The sequence below is a fragment of the Pleurodeles waltl genome, chromosome 11, assembly GCF_031143425.1.
Source record: "Pleurodeles waltl isolate 20211129_DDA chromosome 11, aPleWal1.hap1.20221129, whole genome shotgun sequence".
Classification (NCBI taxonomy): Eukaryota; Metazoa; Chordata; class Amphibia; order Caudata; family Salamandridae; genus Pleurodeles; species Pleurodeles waltl.
The window spans coordinates 996,127,107-996,151,218 of NC_090450.1; positions in this window are offsets into that span (position 1 = coordinate 996,127,107).

The following is a 24,112-nucleotide window of genomic DNA, read 5'->3' on the forward strand; positions in this document are numbered from 1 at the left end:
TCACACACTCACAGGAATGACTTGAGACCAATTTATAATAATACTTCAGATTTTTATGAAAATATTAAGACCAAGATTATCAGAATTGGTAAAGTACTTTCTGAGATAAGAATTTTTGAATTTTAATAAAAATAGTAATTTTTTTTGGTAATTATGCACCTTAGGAATCAATGTAGGATAACCTTTAAAAATTCATATAAAATCATGCATTACATTTACCAAGTTCTTTTTTTGCAGGATGGTCGAGTCCGTCCGTGGACACACTGTGCCAGCTGGAAAGGTTTGGGTGGCTCCCGATTCCAGTGGGAGCAGTGGGAAAAGGTCTCTGGAGGTGGTGCAGGGCCACTGCGGGGGACCACTTGGAAAAGCAGTGCACAGGTAAGTTTAAAGGTGAATCCTGGGGGTCTCCTTGGAGTGTGGGGGTCGCAATGGGTGGGGAAACTTATGGCACAGCTGGTTCTTTGTTGCCGGGCAGAGGGCAGCCGGATGCAGAGCGAATTGGTGAACCAAGAGCTGTGCGCAAGGATGCCCTCAGAAGCTGGAGGTAAGTCAGTTCAAGGGCTGATTGCAGGTCCTCTGGCAGGAAGTCTGGGTTATTTCTGAAGTCCCTCACCTGGGACTTCCTTCTTCCCCTTTTACAGTCCGAATTGACATGTTTCATGACATGGGTATTGGCATGGTTCAACCACTGGAGGGTGCAGTGTCACCAAACTTGGCACACTGGCAGGGTTTGTTCTCATGGTCTTTGGTGTGAAGTTTGATTTGGCCTTGGCATCCAGCTCTGGGGAGGGTTTTCTGGCAATTTACAAAGCCTGGAGATCATTTGGGGTTCTTTAGAGTTTTTCAGTTGTCCAGCATCTCCTCAGTGGCATTTGTCAGTTTCTGGGTGCAACAGGCAGGGTTTGGAACTTTTTCTTTGGTCCAGCAAGTCCACAGTTCTCGTGCCTTGGATCTTCTTGATACTGGTCTTCTTCTGTCTGTCGAATCTGAGTTCTTGGTCTAGAGGTGCCCACTAAATACTGTATTTAGTGGTTGTTTTAGGAGGAACCTGGAAGTGCCCAATGGTCCATCTACCTTAAGGTGGCTACACCCACTAAGTGACCACTTCTGATGGGCAGAGGTCACTTCCAAACACCTGGTTGGCTATTTTACTTCTAAGATGGAGGAAAATAAAATGGAGGTTCTACCACACATGCAACACCTTAGGGGTGGTGCATTCTGGGTAAGGCCACTCCTTCTGTCATTTGTTTGAGTTTCCCACCACTACCCTTGCCAAAAGTGGGTGTTTGCAATGGGGACAGCCATCTGCTGCTAACCTGGAGGTTGAGTTTCAAGGTGGTAAGCCCTTTGAAACTTGCCAACGAGGCAGTGCACACTTCTGAGGAAGGGGGTGTTAGCAACTCCACCCAGTAAGGGCTTGGTCTGCATCCCAGAGGGTAGGGGCCCTCACCCCAGGGGTGCAGATTTGTGTCTGGTAGTGACAGGCTGGTCAGGACCATCCAGCAACCATGGCAGGGTACCTAACCTTTGCTGGGGGCACCTCTAATGTGACCTCTGGGTACATTTTATAATACATCCAACACTGGAACCGGTTTGGATTTATCATTCTGAGTTGTTTGATGCCAAATTGTGCCAATGCATCACAGCAGTTTAGGGAAAGAGCTTTTACCCACGGAATCTGGTTAGCAGGGGCCCTAGGCACTTACAACTTCTAGGCTACATCAACACCTGGCAAAAAGGGGGGCTAACCATATCAAAAAGAGGTCTTTTCTCACACTGAGCGGTATAATAGCATGTTCATTTTCACAATACCAGGAGAGCAAGGTCTTATATATCATATCACTCCTTTGATGTTTGATGCAAAACTGCACTCCCTACAAAGTCAAAGGTGTGTCAGATTGGAGCAAGAGGTATCAGAATGGCAGACTGCTTAGGTCATTGGTGTGCACCAGGAATGCTCAGACGTGGGTCCTGGGGCTCACTGTGCCACTGGAACCAAGCTATACCTGGCTGAAGTGCCCCATATATGGAGAAACAGGTCCTAGGTTTGACAATTTTGGCTGGACTGTTCCCATGAGGAGCAGGGTCAAGATTGATTTGCATACCGCTGGATCCCAACTAAGGTGGCATGTTAGGCAAAAAACAATGGATTGAAATGCAGCCCCAAGCAATTGCCAGTGGCAGGGATTAATTTAAGCATTCCATCCATCACCTTGTTGTTTTTGTATTTGTCATCCTAGGGTGACATATGTCCTGGGCTCACTGTGCCACTGAAACCAAGCTACCTGGCTCAAGAGCCCTAACTAGTGCAAAACCTTTCCTAGGCTGTTTGCGTTCCAGTTCTGGGAGGAGCTGGCCTGACAGTTTGGATTGGACGGTTCCAATGAGGAGCAGGATCAAGACTGATTTGCATATGACTGGGTCCAAACTGAGGCTGCATGGTGGGCGAAAAACCATGGATTGGGATGTGGTCTGAGGGATTGCCAGTGGGTGAGATTAATTCAAGAATTCCATCCATCACCTTGTTGGTTTTGTGTTTGATTCCCTAAGTGCACTGGGGAAGCCCAGATGTGGGTCCCGGGCTCACTGTCCTACTGAATCCATATACCTGGCTGAAGAGCACTAACTAGGGCACAGCCGACCCTAGGTTGCTTGTGTTCCGGTTCAGGATTGACCCGGCCTACAGTTTAGGCTGGACTGTTCCAATGAGGAGCAAGGTCAAAACTGATTTGCTTCTTTATGGGTCTAAAGTAAGGTGGCATGCTCGGTGAAAAACATTGGACTGGGATGCGCCTGAGTGATTGCCAGTGATTTTGTTTTTGTATTTGATGCCCTAAGTGCACTTGAGATGCCCAGACGTGGTCCCAGGCTCACTATACTACTGGAACCACGCTATACCTGGCTGGTGAGCCCTCACTAGGGCAAAACTGGTCCCAGGTTGCTTTTGTTCCTGTTCAGGGATGACCTGACCTGGAAGTTTGAGCTGGACCATTTCCATGAAGAGCAAGGTCAAGACTGATTTGCATATGGCTGGGTTCAAACTGTGGTGGCAAGGAGGGCCAAAAACGATGGGTTGAGATGAGGCCTGAGCGATTACTGGCTGAGATTAATTGAAGCATTCGATCCATCACCTTGTTGTTTTTGTGATTCACTATGATTATCCATGGGTCCATCATCAACTCTGGCTTGTCTCAACTGCATGAAGTACAACTGGTCATTATATACAGCAAAACAAAAAGGGAAAAGAATCAAGAACACCAGAGCTTTTACAAGATTTTCCAAGAAATACAAATAACTCATATACACAACCTTTCGCATCCCTCCCCCTTTCAATACTAATCGTGATTGGAGTATAACACTTAGGGACAGATTTATGAAAGGTGGCACTGCACATAGTGGTGTTGGAATAGCACTAGGCAACATAAATATGGGCCTTAGAGTGGAGAGTTTCCAAAGCTGGAAAACATGTAGTGAAAACATACATTAACAGGAATGGGCTCCAGTTAATATCATTGTATATTCCAGAGTTTGAGAGGAGGAGCTACAGGGTTGCACCACTCCTCCTCTAATTCCTGGGTCCATTACCTCAATGGTGCTCTCCTGAGCAAAGAAAAAGTCAGTAGTGTGACCTGCACAATGGAAGGGATAAGCAATGACTTGAATGGGCCAATGAAAAGACACAAGTCTATTAAGCAGCATATGTCTGAACTCTCCAGTATAATTTTCTTGCTGTTTAGGTCGCCTGATACGATAACCTTAGCACGCATCAGTTCAAAGGGGGAAATGACGTCAACAAGGCAATATATTCAGGGGATGTAGACTAAACAAAACATGATAGTGTTTTGGAAGAGATAGCAACTTGAAAAAGAAAAAGTTCCACTTTGCAGGAGGTTGAAATTAAGTAACTTTGAAATGATATTTGCGGGCGGACGCTAGGCCTCCACCAGGACAGCCTGTTCTGTCTTTAAGGTACAGTGTATAAGTGTGTGGAACGACGAGGCCGTGGCTGGCGAGGAAGAGTTGTTAAACCAGAACCCTAGCATAAAGAATACATCCGATTTTCTATAGGAGAGATAGTTGCAAATCTGTGGTGCAGGTTTTGTTACTGAACATACATTCGTGAGATTATAAGAAATGAAGTACCCAGGTGACTGTGGGCACAGCAAGCATCATTAAGACTTTCCAGAGAAGTTAATTAGTGGCACAGACACGAATGGGAAGCAGGGAGATGCATGGGTAGGTGGTTCGAGTGGAGAGTCCAAGGGAGCAACTTGAACTTGGGAGAAGCAGCCTCGAGCGCTCTGTGCCTGGGCAGTGCAAGGATGGGCACAGACAAGGTGTCCTCTGCGCACCTGCAGCATGCCCGTAGTGTGCCCGCTGTACTCATCCGAACTGGCATCCCATTAAATGCATAAGTCATACAGGAGAGACTGGGGGTGAGGTCTGTATTTGTCCCCATCAGGAAGCCCGCAGGGGTGCAGATGGTCAGTAAGGGTGGGGGGGGCTTTATGTTTCCCAACAATCGCTAACAAGGCAGTGGTTAGGGAGAGGAATGCAGATTGGCAGGGGTACTAAGTGAGATAAAATAATATTTTGTAGTTAACCAACATTTTTAAAGACTTACAAAGCAGAGATGAAGAGTGTATGTTCGTTTTTGCCTGTGTTTATGTAAACTTTTCTTGTGAAATCTGACTGATACCTCACCTTACCGGACTGAAAGCCCCTGTACTTGAATATTTATCAGAAATATTTATCATGACAAAAAGGTGATGACAATAATGTTGTCTGAGTGGAACAAATGACATACGGATTATGGCGGTCATTACAACATTGGCGGTAAAAGCCACTTACCGCCGTGCAGAAGACCGCCAACACACTGCCGCGGGCGCGAAATTCTGCCACAGCTATTATGACCCACATTTCAGAATCCGCTAAAATTCAGACACCCACACAAGTCCTCTACACCAAAGGTCAGTGATAAACTGGCAAAAACAAAACCAACACCGTCACGCCAACAGAAATAGGCCCACCCTATCACGACACACGAATCCACGCTGCGGTCTTTCAACCGCGGTATTCCATTGGCGGTACACACCGCTGCGCTCAAAATACACACACTCTTACAAAACACTACCACATTGGACAATTCAAAATACACACACCTGATACACATACACACACCACTCCCACACATCCAATACAATATAAAACACACACCCACATCACCCACTAACCCTTACGACCACAATTACCGAGAGAAGGCCAGAGAGAGAGCACCAGCAAGAACAACAGCATCCACAGGCACACAACACCATCACCCACAGAACTTCCACGCACCTCACACAACACACCACTACATATCAGCACACATATAACCACACACTCCAGCCCACACATCACCCACACCACCCCATGGCACGGCAAAGACACCCCAGGTTCTCGGAGGAGGAGCTCAGGGTCATGGTGGAGGAAATCGTCCGGGTAGAGCCACAGCTATTTGGATCACAGGTGCAGCACACCTCCATTGCAAGGAAGATGGAGCTATGGTGAAGAATAGTGGACAGGGTCAACGCAGTCGGACAGCACCCAAGAAATCGGGAGGACATCAGGAAGAGGTGGAACGACCTACGGGGGAAGGTGCGTTCCGTGGTCTCAAGACACCACCTGGCGGTTCAGCGGACTGGCGGCGGACCCCACCTACTCCCCCACAACTAACAACATGGGAGGAGCAGGTCTTGGAGATTCTGCATCCTGAGGGCCTCGCAGGAGTAGGTGGTAAGTCAAATCTTAACTATTACAACCCCCACCCTACCTGCATGCTATCACATATCCCCACCCTCATCCTCTCCTCCAGCACCCCAACTCCCCACATATGTCCCAATATCACAAACCACCCATCCCAACACCAAGCCCTGCATGCAACAACAAAGCATGGACACCCATCACTAAAGCATGCCCACTGCACATACCCATACAACCCCCTAAACCATCCTCACACAAGGTCTCACACAGGAGTGCAAGCACTGGGGTACACGGTCACCCACCCATTGCACATCATGACACACACAGATGTAATAACCATCCTTTTATACCCCTGCAGGACCCCTACCCAACGTCACCGGACAGGAGAGTCCACACATGTCCACACCACCAACAGAAGAGACCCACAGTGAATACAGCACCTCTGTCCAACTGGATCTAGATGACCAGCCCGGCCCATCGGGGACCTCGGGACAGTCGGTTCCCATCACACAGTCATAGGCCACTACAGAACTTCCACCCTCTGGAAACACCAGCACAGCACCCACCCAGCGGGCCCATACCTCCGTCCCCAGGACACGTCAATCAGCTGTGTGTCCACCACTACAGGGAACCCAGGAAAACCCACCACCCCAACAACAACAGGGATCTGGGGGCAGTGGTAGTGGGCACACGGTCCAGGGGACAGAGGCCCAGGAACACAGGGGAACTGGTAGGGCTGCTTTGCGACAGGGGGCGGACAGGCCAAGGGAACCCACTCTCCATGAGGCCCTCTCCTCCATCATGGAAGCCTACCACCACTCCCAGGAGACTTTGGCAACGGTACTGGCAAAGTTTCAGGAGACCCAGCGCCTGCAGGAGGAACAGTATATGGGCTTCAGGGAGGAACTCAGAACCATCAGCTCCACCCTGGGCACCATCGTAGGGGTGCTGAAGGAACATGTGAACACCAGGAAGGACACTGTTGCACTACAAGGGGCCCCTGACACTAGCATGGATGATGAACTGCCCACCACCGCCGCCGGCGCTAGTAGACAGGATGCCCCGCCACAGGACCACCACACCAGCACCCCACCCCCTACAGAGGGAGAACCACTACGCAAACGGTCCCTCAGATCCAGGACAAAGACAGAGCACGATGCCAAGACCCCCGCCAAGAAATGAGACCACCCTGATTGTCATCCTACTGTCCCATTTTGTCACCGTGTCCATACTGAAACTGCCCCAGCTCCACTTCCTATCCCCATATGGGCAATGCACCTGTGAGACTAATAGACTGGACTCTGCCATGGACATTTCTCCGCCATCACCACTCACCATTTCACTACCCCCTCCAATATTGAGCACTTAAATCAACACACTTAAAGCACAAAACAATCTGGAGTCTGTCTGTGATTTCGAAATAGTGTATTTGCAATTACAGTGACAAAATGCTCTTTCAAGTTTAATGTCAACATACCTATGTCACACAGCTCTAATCCATGAGGAATCTAAGCAGATGTCACACAGTGGGACCCACATCTGTGAAATCGTAAGGGAAAGTGACAACTCAGTGACCATACAACGGTTAAAAACGACACACAGTAGAGAGGTAGTAGTGTTAAAGTACATGTAGTAGGAGGGTTTGTATTCTTACCTGTGTCTCACTGGAAATATTGCTGGATCACTGAGTCCCTGTTGTGCATGTCTTCTTCCCCTGCTTCCTCGTCTTCACTATCCACAGGCTCCACAGCTGCAACAACACCGCCATCTGGACCATCCTCCTGCAGAAAGGGCACCTGTAATCGCAAAGCCAAGTTATGAAGCATACAGCAGGCCACGATGATCTGGCACACCTTCTTTGGTGAGTAGAATGGGGATCCACCTGTCATATGGAGGCACCTGAACCTGACCTTCAGGAGGCCGAAGGTCCGCTCGATCACCCTCCTAGTTCGCCCATGGGCCTCATTGTAGAGTTCCTCTGCCCTTGTCCGGGATTCCTCACTGGGGTCAGTAGCCATGACAGGTTGGGGTAACCAGAGTCACCTGCAAATGGTGAGGGACAACTGTTAGACACGCACTAACCTGGAGGGATATCCCCAGACCCAGACAACCATTCCCACTGACTTGCTTCCAGGTGCTCACCTAATAGCCACACGGTGTCTCTGGAGTTGACCCATCACATAAGGGATGCTGCTATTCCGCAGGTTGTAGGCGTCATGCACTGAGCCAGGGAACTTGCCATTCACATGGGAGATGTACTGGTCTGCCAAACATACCATCTGTACATTCATAGAATAATAACTCTTCCGGTTTCTGTACACCTGTTCACTCCTGTGGGGGGGTAACAAAGCCACGTGTCCCGTCAATGGCACCTATGATGTTGGGGATGTGTCCCAGGGCATAGAAATCACCTTTCACTGAAGGCAAATCCTCCACCTGAGGGAAAACAATGTAGCTCCGCATGTGTTTCAGAAGGGCAAACAACACTCTGGACAATACGTTGGAAAACATAGGCTGGGACATCCCTGATGCCATGGCCACTGTTGTCTGAAGGGAACCACTTGTAAGGAAATGGAGCACTGACAGCACCTGCACTTGAGGGGGGATTCCTGTGGGATTGCTGACATCAGGTCTGGCTCTAACTGGGTACACAGTTCCTGGATTGTGGCACGGTCAAGCCTGTATGTGATAATCAAATGTCGCTCCTCCATTGTCGACAGGTCCACCAACGGTCGGTACACCGGAGGATGCCTCCATCTCCTCACATGTCCCAGCGGACGGTGCCTATGAAGGACAACAGTGAGCACAGAGTCAAACAACTCAGCGGTACGTACCCACAGTTTACACAGAACACCTATCATACAAAAAAGATGGCCTGTATGTGTGTTGAGTCTAGGCCTAAGTATGAGTGACGCAGTTGGAAATGAAGCCATGTGGGCCCCTGAAATGGCGGCTGCCTGACCTGTAAAGTGGGACAATGGGATGTGAGGTACATGCGCTGGCGTTGTACACCGTCGCGGTAGGCGGTCGAAGACCGCGGCGCAATGCTGCATTGGTTAACATCGGACCCTATGGGTCCCAGGAGCCAATGGCGATGTACGCCGGCGGTGACGGTACGCACCGCCGCGGACGTGACCGCCATTTTCTATCACTTCAATCACTGGATACCTTTTCTTCGACAGGAGAGGACCTACACTGCAAGTGCTGATGTGACGTCAGTCTGGAAGAGACAATGGCTCTAGTGTCTGGGGAAAGGACCCCTGCCTTCACATCGGAGAAGTTGGAGAAACTCGTGGATGGGGTCCTCCCCCAGTACACGCTACTCTACGGTCCTCCAGACAAACAGGTAAGTACACTGGGAGCATGCTGTATGGGCTATGCCTGTGTGGAGAGGGCTGGATGTAAGAAAGAAGGGGGGAGAGTGCTGCATACATGAAAGACGGTGAATGCATGTGCCACATGGCAAGGGTAGGGATGGGGGCCAATCACTTCGACAGTGCAGTTGGTAATAACTTCTCTTTTTCCCCTTGTACATTTCATGTAGGTCAGCGCCCACCAGAAGAAAGATATTTGGCGTGCCATCGCCAAGGACCTCCGGACCCTGGGGGTCTACCACAGACGGAGCACCCACTGCTGTAAAAGATGGGAGGACATTTGCCGCTGGAGCAAGAAGACGGCGGAGGCTCAGCTGGGGATGGCCTCCCAACGTGGGAGGGGTGCCCATCGCACCATGACCCCCTGATGTTCAGGATCCTGGCGGTGGCCTACCCGGAGTTAGATGGGCGCTTGAGGGCATCACAGCAGCCACAAGGGGTTGAGTACATTCTCATTCTGCTGACTTTGCGTGCAGTGGAGGTGTCTGGGTGGGGGAGGAGGGCTGTGTGTTTCCCTAGGCCAGGGCGAGTTCCGTAGGCAAGGCCCCTCCATATGTCAGGTCATGTGGCACCCCAGCCCACCTCTGTAGCGTGCCAAGTACAGCTAGTCATGCCCCTGTGTCATCTATGTGTGCAGAGGTTGTCCATAGCCTTGTAGGCCATTTCCCAGAAATTGAACAGTGGAGCCCAAGAGCGCGGCATAGTGCAGGGGTCTTCTTTGTCTGTCGTGTCCGCCAACGGTAGCGGTAATGCATGCACTCAACATGTCTTTGTTCTGTCTTCCCCCTCCTTTTTGTGGTCTCCCTGTTCTTGTGTGCATTAGCATCATCAGGCGGAGGAGCAGTGGCAACGGAGCACAAGGGAGCTGCATACCACATGGCCCTGGAGGGCGACACTACAGAGTCTGAATTCACCAGTGGGACAGAGGGCGAGGGGAGCTCCACGGCGGGGACAGGAGCTGACACCAGCGACACAGACTCATCCTCTGATGGGAGCTCCCTTGTGGTGGCGGCAACATCTGTGCCCCCTGCATCTACAGGTATAGCCGCCACCCCCCCTACCAGCACCGCCCTCCCAGCAGCCCCTCAGCCTTTGCCCCGTACACGCTCACCCAGGAGGGTGGGCATCACCTTCGCCCCAGGCACCTCAGGCTCTGCCCCAGTCACCCCTGCTGCCCTCAGTGAGGAGGCCATTGACCTCCTCAGGTCCCTCACTGTTGGGCAGTCTACCATTTTGAGTGCCATCCAGGGTGTAGAGAGGCAGTTGCAACAAACCAATGCATTCCTGGAGGGCATTAATTCTGGTCAGGCCCTTCACCGAGCTTTTCAGACTCTGGCCTCAGCACTGATGGCAGCCATTGTCCCCGTCTCTAGCCTCCCCCCTCCAACTTTCTCAACCCTGACCCAATCCCCTGTACCTCAGCCTATCCCAAGCACACCTACAGACCAACATGCACATACCTCAACACATAAGGGAAGCTCAGGCAAACATAAGCACCAAACATCCCACAGGCACTCACGCAAGCATCACACACATGCAGACACAGCAACATCCACTGCCTCCATTGTGTCCCCCTCCTCCTCGTCTCCCTCCTCCCTCCCAGTCTCGTCTACACTCACACCTGCATGCAGTACCTCTACAGCCACTACATCCCTCTCCAGCACACCCACCACTACACCCCGCTCACGTGCAGTCACCACCCTCACTACCATTCACACGTCCCCTGTGTCCTGTCCCAGTGTGTCTGTGACGCCCCCTCCCAAGATACACAAACGCAGGCACACACCCACCCAACAGCCATCCACCTCACGGCAGCCTCCAGCGCATGCACCTTCACCCAAAGTCACCAAACGTACACCTCCTACAACCACCACCTCTTCCTCCACTCCCAAACCCCCTCCAGCTACCCGTCCCAGTGTGTCCAAAAAACTTTTCCTGTCCAACCTTGACCTCTTTCCCACACCTCCCCCACCCCGTCCGTCTCATAGGTCCCGAACTAGCACCTTAATCACAACATCTCCGGGACCAGTGGTGCCTGTAGTCACCGGAATCTGGAGTGCACCGGCCACTAGGGCAGCCAGTTTGGCACGGAGCCACCGGACAGACAGTCCCCCACCTGTGAAGCATCAGAAGTTGGCCACTGCCCGGCGGGAGAGGGTGAAGACTCCAGCCACCAAAGCCGCTCCCAGGGGTCCTGTTGGGAGTGTGGAGTCAGCTGTGACACCTTCCAAGGTGGGGAAGGGCCACAAGAATCCCAGCAAGTCTGCTAAGAGCTGCATGGTGGAGAAGACTGCCATCATCCCAGCTGCCCAGGAGGCCACCGCCAGCACCAGCCCAGCTGCCCAAGAGTCCACCGCCAGCCCGACAGCACAAGCCCAGCTGCCCAGGAGGCCACCGCCAGCACAAGCCCAGCTGGGCCATGAAGTACCACCAGCAAACGTCCAGCTGGACCATGAGGGACCACCAGCAAAAGGCTCGTTGGGCCATGAAGGACCGCCAGCGCCAGCCCCGCTGGGCCATGAAGGACCGCCAGCAGCTGAGACCCTGCAATGGAGACCACCATCTGAAGCACCGCTGAACGGGGCACCACCATCTGAAGCACCGCTGAACAGGGCACCGCCATCTCAAGCACCGCTGAACAGGGCACTGCCATCTCAAGCACCGCTAGCCCATGAGCGGCAGGGGCAGTGACACAACTGAGTCCATCACGGGGTGAATGATGCATTCTGGGCACCATGCCCCCTCCAGAACCAGTGGAGACTGACATCCACTTCCTATGTCCTTAACAGGATGAAGCACTCTGGGCACCATGCCCCCTCCAGAACCAGTGGAGACTGAAATCCACTATCTCTGTCCTTTCCAGGATGAAGCACTCTGGGCACCATGCCCCCTGCAGAACCAGTGGAGATTGACATCCACTACCTCTGTCCTTAACAGGATGAAGCACTCTGGGCACCATGCCCCCTCCAGAACCAGTGGAGACTGACATCCACTTGTGAGATTGTGGCTTTGCACTCCCCAGGATTGAACAGTGGGCAGACCACCCACTGTAGAGACTTGAGAGACTGTGGCTTTGAACTCCCCAGGATACAGCAGTGCGCAAACCACCCACTGAAAAGACTTGTGAGCCCCCTTGTGGAGCTGGCATTGTGCACTCATTCGGCTGAGGTGCCCCCTCTTCCCTTCTTCCCTTACCCCTGAGGTGCCTGTTGTATTTCTATCTGATGCCCCTGCAGTGTTCTCTCCGTTTTGATCGGGTATGTAGTGTGGGCCTCGCCCATGCATTTTGGGCCCAGTGGTCCATGGACTTTAATTGTGCAATACCTGGACTTGTATTCTTGGTGTATATATTTGTTTATAGTGTATATATATTTTTGAGTACTGGATTTTAATAGATTACAAACGTTCAAATCATTTCCTTTTCTCTTTGCATTCTTCCAGGGGGGGCTGGAGGGTGTAACTGTAATGTATCATAATGTATTAGTGTGTGTGTTGTAGTGGGTGAGGGTGGGGGTGGGGTGGGGGTGTTGCGTGTTGCGTGTGTGTGTCACTCTCTTTTCCCTAGCCCCTCCCCTGTGTCGTAGGTGCAGTACTCACTGTGGTCTTTGCCGCCGGCGTTCCTGCTCCTGGTAGAGGAGCAGGAAGACAAAGACAGGGAGTATCTGGAGTTCCGGTTCCATGGTGTCCTGGTTCCTCGTGGGGTGTGAAGAGGTGAGCGTTTCCCCTTCCAAGTCCTGTTTCTGCTGTGTTTTTGTTCGCGGTGAATCCACCCCGGAAAAGGTGGTGGATTGGCCTCTTGTAATACCGTGGGCGGTATATTGTGTCCCGTCTGTCTGTTGGCGGCTACCGCTGCGGTGTTTGTTTGTACCGCCGTGTCGGTCGGAGTGTTAAAGTGGCTGTCTATGTTGGTGGTTTCCGCCACGGTCGTAATTCAATTTTTTTTACATCTGGCCTGTTGGCGGTTTTACCACCGCTTTAACACTGACCGCCAGGGTTGTAATGACCACCTTAATCATATTTCCCTGCTCGCTGTAAATGTGGCTGTCACTGTCAGTGACAGTGTCACATCGAAAAGGAGTGATGCGTGTGTTGACATTTAATGTAACTAATATAATGAAAGGCCACCACTTGTGACTAGGCCACACGGGTGGGTAGCTGTAACTGGGCTGACCGTGTGAACCACCACAGAAGAGCCACATAGGAGCTGAAGAATACATATACTGTCCTCTTAGGGCAGAGGTTCTTAATTTGTAGCCTTGGGACTCTTGGGGGCTCTTGTAGCCTACTCAGGATGTCCAAGGCTGCTTAGAATATTAAATATGTTTAACACATCAGTAAAGTTTATTTAAATAAAGAAGTAAAATGTAGAAGTAAAATGTACATCTGAAAATGTTAAAACTTTCTGTCAATGTGAAGGACAATGGAGGCTAAAAAGTAAGGGACTGATTTGCAAAGGAAAACTTACACTTTCTTGTAAGTTTACGATATTTTGCAATTCATAGAGGAGTTTTATGAGTAGGATCTTTACGACTGCCTGTCTTTTTATGTCCAGATTCTCAACCACGAGAGCGGGGACTCCAAGTTATAAATATACTCCTCATAAAAGTGCTTTGTGAGTTGCGTAAAATTTTAAATTTACACAAAGTGTAACTTTACCTTTGTGAATCAGGCTATAAGATAGGATCCTCAGATTGGTTAGTGGGAGCAGTGCAAGTGCAATGAATATAATATAATACGGATAATGGATGGCCTCAATTGAATTTAGAAAAGCTCCAATCTTACCATTGAAATTAAAATTTTGATTTTGTTTGTGAATTAAATAAAATATTTGTTTGATGAATAGTTGTGACTGTAATTTTGTGTGTTGATTCCTGTTAAAATCATCAAAATTGTTTAGGTCTTGTGTCCCTGTTTCTCCAGTAATGTTTCAGTGAGGATCCCTGGATTCCAGTAATGATTCAGTGGGTGGGGGGTCTCAGGATTCCAGTAATTGTTAAATGGGGGTCCACAGAAGTCAAAAGGTTAGTAACCACTGTCCTACAAGGTCGAAAAACAGGGTATGAAGTATCAAGGAACCACACTAAACAGGTGGGCATTATCGCCATCTTTAAAAATCAGCTTCTTCTACCAATAACTCAGTGTCTTGAAAATCAGACCAGCTGCTAACACTCAAGACAAGGCCCTGCTCAGGGGAGAGCTGAAATATGAAATTATCTTTTGGACCTTGCGTCACTCAGCTCTCTGTGCAGGTGGATTAGTAAGTGAGTAACTGATTTCATCTGATTTTCAAGTGGTCTCTGAGATGTTCAGTCAGCATGCCTCCCCCTTCCATCAACTCCCCCTGCCCTTACTCTAGTCAGTGTCCAATGAGCCTTGCAGCGAGTTGACTGATGAGTGCAGAATCCATAATTTTCTCGAACTTTATAACTCATCACAGTAGAAAATAAGGTTGGTTTCTGAGAAACAGCAACATTTTCTGGTTATTAGCGTGTCAACAGGGCTGTGATTTCACAGCAACCCCACCGCCCTTATTTCTGCTGACAGAATAATAATATCTGAATACCAGAAAGGTATTCAGATATTATTATATCTATCTATTCATCTTGCATGGATAAGGAATGTAAAATGATGTGATTTAATATTAAACCATCATAGTCATCTCCAAACAAGAATCTTGTGTCTAGGTACCACCATCATTGATCACTGTTTATCATGATCAGAAGTATTTGTTGTTTCTCAAGGGCAGGAAAACAACCCAGAAAATTAAACCATTGTCCCTTGATGATAAAATCACAGTTTCTCAGGGGAGAAGATAGGCACATCCAAACTGGGTCTCTGTTAAAATACCTCTTCATCCCATCAAGCTTCAGATGGATAACAAATCTTAGAAAATCCAAGGTGTGACAGACTATGTGGTGTAGCTGGTGTCAGCACTGCTGATAGGATGTCCTATAGGAAAAAAGGGTTAGTTTTGAGTAGAAAAATGGGATGCATCCATGTTGCATTTTGGGCCATTTCTAATCGCTGGCACAAAGAGTACCCACACAAATGAAGTACCATTCTTATCGGGAGACTTAGGGGAACACTACTGGAAGGAAGTTTGTGGCTCCCTGCAGATTCCAGAACTTTCCATCACAGAAATCTGAGGAAAATGTGATTTTTTAAAGCAAAGTTTGGAGTTTTCAGGGTAAACAAAAACATCTAGTTAGAGCCACATAAGTCATGCCACCTTGGATTTCTCCAGGGGTCTAATGTGAAAACATGTGCAGGTTTTCTAGGTTTTTCTAGGCGCTGGCTGTCTTAGGGCCCAAAACCAACAGCTACCCACTTTGCAAAAAAAGTGCCAGCTTAGAGATTTGAGAAGGTGATTTGTCAACGTTGTGTTTTGGCCTATTTCGTGTCATGACAATTGAGGTACCAATTTTATCGGGAGAATTGGGGCAATGCTGGTAAAAAGGAAGTTTGTGTCTTCCCACATATTCCAGAAGTTCTCATCATAGAAATGTAAGAAACATGTGTTTTTAGTCAGAGTTTGAGATTTGCAATGGATTCTTGGTGAAAGAAAACAGAGAGCAAAGCAAGTTAATCTACCTTGGATGCACCCAGGTATCTAGTTTTCCCAAATTTGCAAGTTTGCTAGATTTCCCTAGGTGCCGCCTGAGCTAAGGCCCAAAATCCACGGCTAGGCACTTTGGAAAATAAAGGGTAGTTTTTCAGTGGAAATATTTGATTTGTACATGTTGTGTTTTGGACTGTTTCCTGTCGCGGGCACAAGGCCTACCAACACAAGTGAGATACATTTTTATCAGAAGACATGTAGGAGCATAACATAGTAGGACTTTTGTTAAAATGTATTTCACTGCATTTGTGCCCTCCAAAAGTAATCCAGTGTGTAAGAAAGAAGGCATTTTGAAAAATGCCCTCTAAATTATGTGCTGGCACTCGTGCCCACAAATTCAGAGATCTGCAAGTAACCATGGCTCCTAAACTCCATCTCTTGTGCCCATTTCCGAAGTACACAGGTTCCCTTAATAATTATTTTTCACCCTCTATTTCACCATAGGACGTGGCCTATTCGCAGTACACAATGAAAGAAATCGTATGGTGCTAATCAGTTGTCCTCTGGGTAGCTTATGTTCTTGGAGAACCTACAAACCCTCTATATCCTCAAAACCAGACTGGTCTAGCAGAAGTAATGGTATATTGCTTTTGTAAATTGGCCATTGTGACAAAAAGTTAAGGATGAAAACAGTGTACAAATGGGAATTTTGTGATACTCATTTTTAATATTTCTTTATTTAAACATTAGGCCCATATTTATTCTTTTTTAGCGCCGCATTTGCGCGGCTTTTTGACGCAAAAGTGGCGCATACTTTCAAAATACAATTGTATTTTGCAAGTTTCCGCCGTTTTTGCATCAAAAAATGACGCAAATACGGCGCTAAAAAAGTATAAATATGGGCCTTAGTTTCTTTGGGAAAACATTGAGGGACCTACACAAACAAGTCCTTGAGAATTTGGAATTTTGTCTATTTGCCAAACATGTATAGCTTTCCTGGATCAGCCATGGGTTTTACACTGGTTTCTGCCACAAACTGGAAGTAGGTTGAGGGCACAGAGAAAAGAAAAAATGGGCTATGTCTTGAAAAATGAAAAATGCTAAAACTGTGATAAAACGGTGATAAAAAAGTGTGCTTTTTATTCAGCTCTGTATGTTCCTGAAAGCTGGAAAGATGGTGACTTTAGCTCATCAAACCATTCATTGATTCAGTTTTTAAGGAAAAAAGAGACACTTTTGTCAAGAGCAATTTTTTCCTATTTTTCTCCAAAAAAAACTCAAAATATAGCTATATTTTTTTGGTATTTTCTCAGTCTCTGCCAGAGGAATCCACAGACCCTGGGCTCCTTTAGAATCTTCTGGAAGTTGGTAAAAAAAAGAACACAAATTTGAAGTGGATGACCTTTGTGGAACAAAAAGTTATAGAGCCCTTAGCTTAACTGATAAAATCCAAAAAGCCAAAAAAAAGGCTCAGCACTGGGAGAATGAAGCCCCGGCACATCAGGTGTTAAAAGAAGGTGGGTGGGCTGCTGCATTTTGCACCACCTTCAATCTACTTAATACATCATAGGGGCATCTTAAATAAAGAGAATTATTGTAGTTTAAGTGGAAAATAACTAATTCCTGGACAACGTCCTCTGCAAAGAACAAGGAATAAAATCGAGAGTATTTCTGAGCATTCTCAGAATGGTATAGTACTTAGCCAATCATTTCTGTATCTAGGTCTCATCTATGTCATGTTTGTTGTCCAACCAAGTGCATAGATTTTTGTACCATTGCTTTCTGCAAGGGATGACTTCCTAAGGATTCAAGCCAACAAACCATGTGCCAGCGGTTACAGTCATTGCCGACCACCATCACATCAGTCATATCTCCATTGAGTTTCAACAACAAGCTGCCATCTAATCGGCTACTTCCTTCAGACGTGGTTTAAATTGGTCTGTTTTAGAAAGGTTTGCAGGAGTTAAGGAGATTACAATCTGAGTGTCATCAGCACACAATACTATTGAAAGTCCATAAGAATATCCAATTTCAGCCAGAGGAAGTTATACAGATTACACAGTGTGGGGCTCATCGAGGATAAGGGAACTCCACAGTGGATTCACTCATTATGTGGAGTGTAAGCTATAGCACTGCGTTCCTTAGAAAATACGGGTGTGCCTGCTAAACTTGGGCAAAATAATTCTATGAACACTTCCTACTCTAATACTAATGGCTCTTAGCATCTCCTATGGAGCAGGGTACTCCAGGATGCGTTTATTGTGGAATTAAGTGATGGGTGTTTGGGAATGCCTGAGCTTTGTGTGAGCACTTCCCTGTACACATGGCCATAGACTGTGAGATGCAGTGCTACATTATGGGGAAAGGACTGAACCTATTTTAATCACATGCCAATTACCCACTAGACTGATGGCTGAAGTACTAGATTTTGTGTGTGGGGGGGATCAATCTCCCTTAGGACAATTGCCTGCCATTACCCACTCAACTTTAGGCTGAAGTTCTAGATTTTTGGGGAGGGTCAAATACCCTTTAAACACTTGCCTCCTGTACCACTGGTACTTGATGGAACTTGGTGAGTCCTTCCACGACTACAAAGTTTGAGTGTGACATATATTACATTCAACATGCCAGTCATACACTACACGCAATATTCATTGGTGGAACAGAGCATGGATGGAACAGGGATTAGACTCTCCATTTTGTAACATAATTGAAGTGGTATGGGCCCCTCACATCTGATGGCCTCAATTGAGGTGCATAATTGCCACAAAATGATACACTTGTGATGGGCTGCTGGGTACCCTAAATGGCAACTAAATGGAGTGGAATGGATTTTCCAACACAGCATCATCTTTCAGGATAGAAGGTTTACCACAAGGTATGTTGAATTAGTGAAATACAACTTCTGCCAGCTGCAGGGGGGATCTTGGGGGGATGTTTGGGGTGTGCCCCCTCTCCCAAATAAATACACTCTTCACTTGGGCTGTGCTTCTGTGTTCTTCTTCTCGGTTCTTCTGTGTTCTTCTGTGTTCTTCTGTGTTCTTCTGTGTTCTTCTCTGTTCTTCTCTGTTCTTCTGCTCTTCCGATCTTCTGTGCTTCTGTCTTCTGCTCTTCTGTCTTCTGTTCTTCTGTCTTCTGTTCTCCTGTCTTCTGTTCTCCTGTCTTCGGCTCTTCTACCTCCTCCGTCTTCTTCCCCCGAGCCTGCCCTCCTGCTCCTTCCTCATCCCCCTCCCTCACTCGCCTCCCCCTCTCTCACCCCTAGCTAACCCGTTCGCTATCTACCTCCCTCACTCCTCCTATCTTCCTATCTCTCTAGCTCCCTATCTCACTATCTAACTCCCCCACTCTCCACCTCCTCCTACCTACCTATCTGTCTATCTATCTATTTCCCTATCTATCGACTTCTCTATCTATTTTCTCTATCTATTTCTCTATCTCTCCCCCCCTCCCGCCACCCCCTCTACTACCTATCTCCCTATCCTCTCACTCTACCTCTCTCCCTCACCCACCTCTACAACCCCCCCTCCCCTATCTTCACAACCCTACTCCTATCTCTCTCCCTAATCTCCAAACCTCCTAACACTCACCCTCCTCCACCCTAAACCCCCTCCCCCAGCTCCTCTCACTCTACCTGTCCCCCCCCCTCCCTCGCGCTTTCCCGCCGCGACCTCCTGCACGCCCCCGCCCCCCAGCTCCCATTCGCCCCCAGCTGACCCCTCCCCCCCCCTCCTACCTCTTATGGCGGCCGCTGCGCGACAGTGGTAGCGACCCTTGACCCAAGGGTAGGTCGCTCCCCCTGCCGCTGCAGCTCCTCCAAGTTCCCGAGTTCCTGTGTTCCTGAGACCCACCTAACTGTAAGTACCCCCCTCCTCCCAGCCCCTCGCCCTGCCCCGCGCCACTCACCTTCTCTTCTGCTCCTGCTTCTTTTCCTCCTCTCTGTCTCTCCCTCCTCGCTCCCCCTCTGCAATCTTCTTCTGTGTTCTTCTGTTCTTCTGTTCTTCCCTTCTGTTCTTCTGTGTTCTTCCGGTCTTCTGTGTTCTTCTTCTCTGTTCTTCTCTGTGCTTCTGTGTTCTTCTTCTCGGTTCTTCTGTGTTCTTCTGTGTTCTTCTGTGTTCTTCTGTGTTCTTCTGTGTTCTTCTCTGTTCTTCTCTGTTCTTCTCTGTTCTTCTCTGTTCTTCTCTGTTCTTCTGCTCTTCCGATCTTCTGTGCTTCTGTCTTCTGCTCTTCTGTCTTCTGTTCTTCTGTCTTCTGTTCTCCTGTCTTCTGTTCTCCTGTCTTCGGCTCTTCTACCTCCTCCGTCTTCTTCCCCCGAGCCTGCCCTCCTGCTCCTTCCTCATCCCCCTCCCTCACTCGCCTCCCCCTCTCTCACCCCTAGCTAACCCGTTCGCTATCTACCTCCCTCACTCCTCCTATCTTCCTATCTCTCTAGCTCCCTATCTCACTATCTAACTCCCCCACTCTCCACCTCCTCCTACCTACCTATCTGTCTATCTATCTATTTCCCTATCTATCGACTTCTCTATCTATTTTCTCTATCTATTTCTCTATCTCTCCCCCCCTCCCGCCACCCCCTCTACTACCTATCTCCCTATCCTCTCACTCTACCTCTCTCCCTCACCCACCTCTACAACCCCCCCTCCCCTATCTTCACAACCCTACTCCTATCTCTCTCCCTAATCTCCAAACCTCCTAACACTCACCCTCCTCCACCCTAAACCCCCTCCCCCAGCTCCTCTCACTCTACCTGTCCCCCCCCCCTCCCTCGCGCTTTCCCGCCGCGACCTCCTGCACGCCCCCGCCCCCCAGCTCCCATTCGCCCCCAGCTGACCCCTCCCCCCCCCTCCTACCTCTTATGGCGGCCGCTGCGCGACAGTGGTAGCGACCCTTGACCCAAGGGTAGGTCGCTCCCCCTGCCGCTGCAGCTCCTCCAAGTTCCCGAGTTCCTGTGTTCCTGAGACCCACCTAACTGTAAGTACCCCCCTCCTCCCAGCCCCTCGCCCTGCCCCGCGCCACTCACCTTCTCTTCTGCTCCTGCTTCTTTTCCTCCTCTCTGTCTCTCCCTCCTCGCTCCCCCTCTGCAATCTTCTTCTGTGTTCTTCTGTTCTTCTGTTCTTCCCTTCTGTTCTTCTGTGTTCTTCCGGTCTTCTGTGTTCTTCTTCTCTGTTCTTCTCTGTGCTTCTGTGTTCTTCTTCTCGGTTCTTCTGTGTTCTTCTGTGTTCTTCTGTGTTCTTCTGTGTTCTTCTGTGTTCTTCTCTGTTCTTCTCTGTTCTTCTCTGTTCTTCTGCTCTTCCGATCTTCTGTGCTTCTGTCTTCTGCTCTTCTGTCTTCTGTTCTTCTGTCTTCTGTTCTCCTGTCTTCTGTTCTCCTGTCTTCGGCTCTTCTACCTCCTCCGTCTTCTTCCCCCGAGCCTGCCCTCCTGCTCCTTCCTCATCCCCCTCCCTCACTCGCCTCCCCCTCTCTCACCCCTAGCTAACCCGTTCGCTATCTACCTCCCTCACTCCTCCTATCTTCCTATCTCTCTAGCTCCCTATCTCACTATCTAACTCCCCCACTCTCCACCTCCTCCTACCTACCTGTCTATCTATCTATTTCCCTATCTATCGACTTCTCTATCTATTTTCTCTATCTATTTCTCTATCTCTCCCCCCCTCCCGCCACCCCCTCTACTACCTATCTCCCTATCCTCTCACTCTACCTCTCTCCCTCACCCACCTCTACAACCCCCCCTCCCCTATCTTCACAACCCTACTCCTATCTCTCTCCCTAATCTCCAAACCTCCTAACACTCACCCTCCTCCACCCTAAACCCCCTCCCCCAGCTCCTCTCACTCTACCTGTCCCCCCCCCTCCCTCGCGCTTTCCCGCCGCGACCTCCTGCACGCCCCCGCCCCCCAGCTCCCATTCGCCCCCAGCTGACCCCTCCCCCCCCCCTCCTACCTCTTATGGCGGCCGCTGCGCGACAGTGGTAGCGACCCTTGACCCAAGGGTAGGTCGCTCCCCCTGCCGCTGCAGCTCCTCCAAGTTCCCGAGTTCCTGTGTTCCTGAGACCCACCTAACTGTAAGTACCCCCCTCCTCCCAGCCCCTCGCCCTGCCCCGCGCCACTCACCTTCTCTTCTGCTCCTGCTTCTTTTCCTCCTCTCTGTCTCTCCCTCCTCGCTCCCCCTCTGCAATCTTCTTCTGTGTTCTTCTGTTCTTCTGTTCTTCCCTTCTGTTCTTCTGTGTTCTTCCGGTCTTCTGTGTTCTTCTTCTCTGTTCTTCTCTGTGCTTCTGTGTTCTTCTTCTCGGTTCTTCTGTGTTCTTCTGTGTTCTTCTCTGTTCTTCTCTGTTCTTCTCTGTTCTTCTCTGTTCTTCTCTGTTCTTCTCTGTTCTTCTCTGTTCTTCTGCTCTTCCGATCTTCTGTGCTTCTGTCTTCTGTTCTTCTGTCTTCTGTTCTTCTGTCTTCTGTTCTCCTGTCTTCTGTTCTCCTGTCTTCGGCTCTTCTACCTCCTCCGTCTTCTTCCCCCGAGCCTGCCCTCCTGCTCCTTCCTCATCCCCCTCCCTCACTCGCCTCCCCCTCTCTCACCCCTAGCTAACCCGTTCGCTATCTACCTCCCTCACTCCTCCTATCTTCCTATCTCTCTAGCTCCCTATCTCACTATCTAACTCCCCCACTCTCCACCTCCTCCTACCTACCTATCTGTCTATCTATCTATTTCCCTATCTATCGACTTCTCTATCTATTTTCTCTATCTATTTCTCTATCTCTCCCCCCCTCCCGCCACCCCCTCTACTACCTATCTCCCTATCCTCTCACTCTACCTCTCTCCCTCACCCACCTCTACAACCCCCCCTCCCCTATCTTCACAACCCTACTCCTATCTCTCTCCCTAATCTCCAAACCTCCTAACACTCACCCTCCTCCACCCTAAACCCCCTCCCCCAGCTCCTCTCACTCTACCTGTCCCCCCCCCTCCCTCGCGCTTTCCCGCCGCGACCTCCTGCACGCCCCCGCCCCCCAGCTCCCATTCGCCCCCAGCTGACCCCTCCCCCCCCCTCCTACCTCTTATGGCGGCCGCTGCGCGACAGTGGTAGCGACCCTTGACCCAAGGGTAGGTCGCTCCCCCTGCCGCTGCAGCTCCTCCAAGTTCCCGAGTTCCTGTGTTCCTGAGACCCACCTAACTGTAAGTACCCCCCTCCTCCCAGCCCCTCGCCCTGCCCCGCGCCACTCACCTTCTCTTCTGCTCCTGCTTCTTTTCCTCCTCTCTGTCTCTCCCTCCTCGCTCCCCCTCTGCAATCTTCTTCTGTGTTCTTCTGTTCTTCTGTTCTTCCCTTCTGTTCTTCTGTGTTCTTCCGGTCTTCTGTGTTCTTCTTCTCTGTTCTTCTCTGTGCTTCTGTGTTCTTCTTCTCGGTTCTTCTGTGTTCTTCTGTGTTCTTCTGTGTTCTTCTCTGTTCTTCTCTGTTCTTCTCTGTTCTTCTCTGTTCTTCTCTGTTCTTCTGCTCTTCCGATCTTCTGTGCTTCTGTCTTCTGTTCTTCTGTCTTCTGTTCTTCTGTCTTCTGTTCTCCTGTCTTCTGTTCTCCTGTCTTCGGCTCTTCTACCTCCTCCGTCTTCTTCCCCCGAGCCTGCCCTCCTGCTCCTTCCTCATCCCCCTCCCTCACTCGCCTCCCCCTCTCTCACCCCTAGCTAACCCGTTCGCTATCTACCTCCCTCACTCCTCCTATCTTCCTATCTCTCTAGCTCCCTATCTCACTATCTAACTCCCCCACTCTCCACCTCCTCCTACCTACCTATCTGTCTATCTATCTATTTCCCTATCTATCGACTTCTCTATCTATTTTCTCTATCTATTTCTCTATCTCTCCCCCCCTCCCGCCACCCCCTCTACTACCTATCTCCCTATCCTCTCACTCTACCTCTCTCCCTCACCCACCTCTACAACCCCCCCTCCCCTATCTTCACAACCCTACTCCTATCTCTCTCCCTAATCTCCAAACCTCCTAACACTCACCCTCCTCCACCCTAAACCCCCTCCCCCAGCTCCTCTCACTCTACCTGTCCCCCCCCCTCCCTCGCGCTTTCCCGCCGCGACCTCCTGCACGCCCCCGCCCCCCAGCTCCCATTCGCCCCCAGCTGACCCCTCCCCCCCCCCTCCTACCTCTTATGGCGGCCGCTGCGCGACTGCGCAGCGGGCGCGCGCAGCGGGCACGCCGCTGGCGTGCCGGAGGCGCGCCAGAGGCAAGCCCGTCTGCGCCCGTCTGCGCCCGTCCGCGCCTGGCCCGCGCCCAGCGCCACGACCCCTGGTCCCCAGCTCCCCCAAGCCCCGCTGATCCGCTACGACCCCACCACCCTCCACGCCCTCAACCCAGGGCGCTCCAAAACCTGCTTCCTAGCTCACCCCAAACGCACCCATGGACCCTTCGCCTGCAACTCCTGCAAACGCATCTTCCACCACGCAACT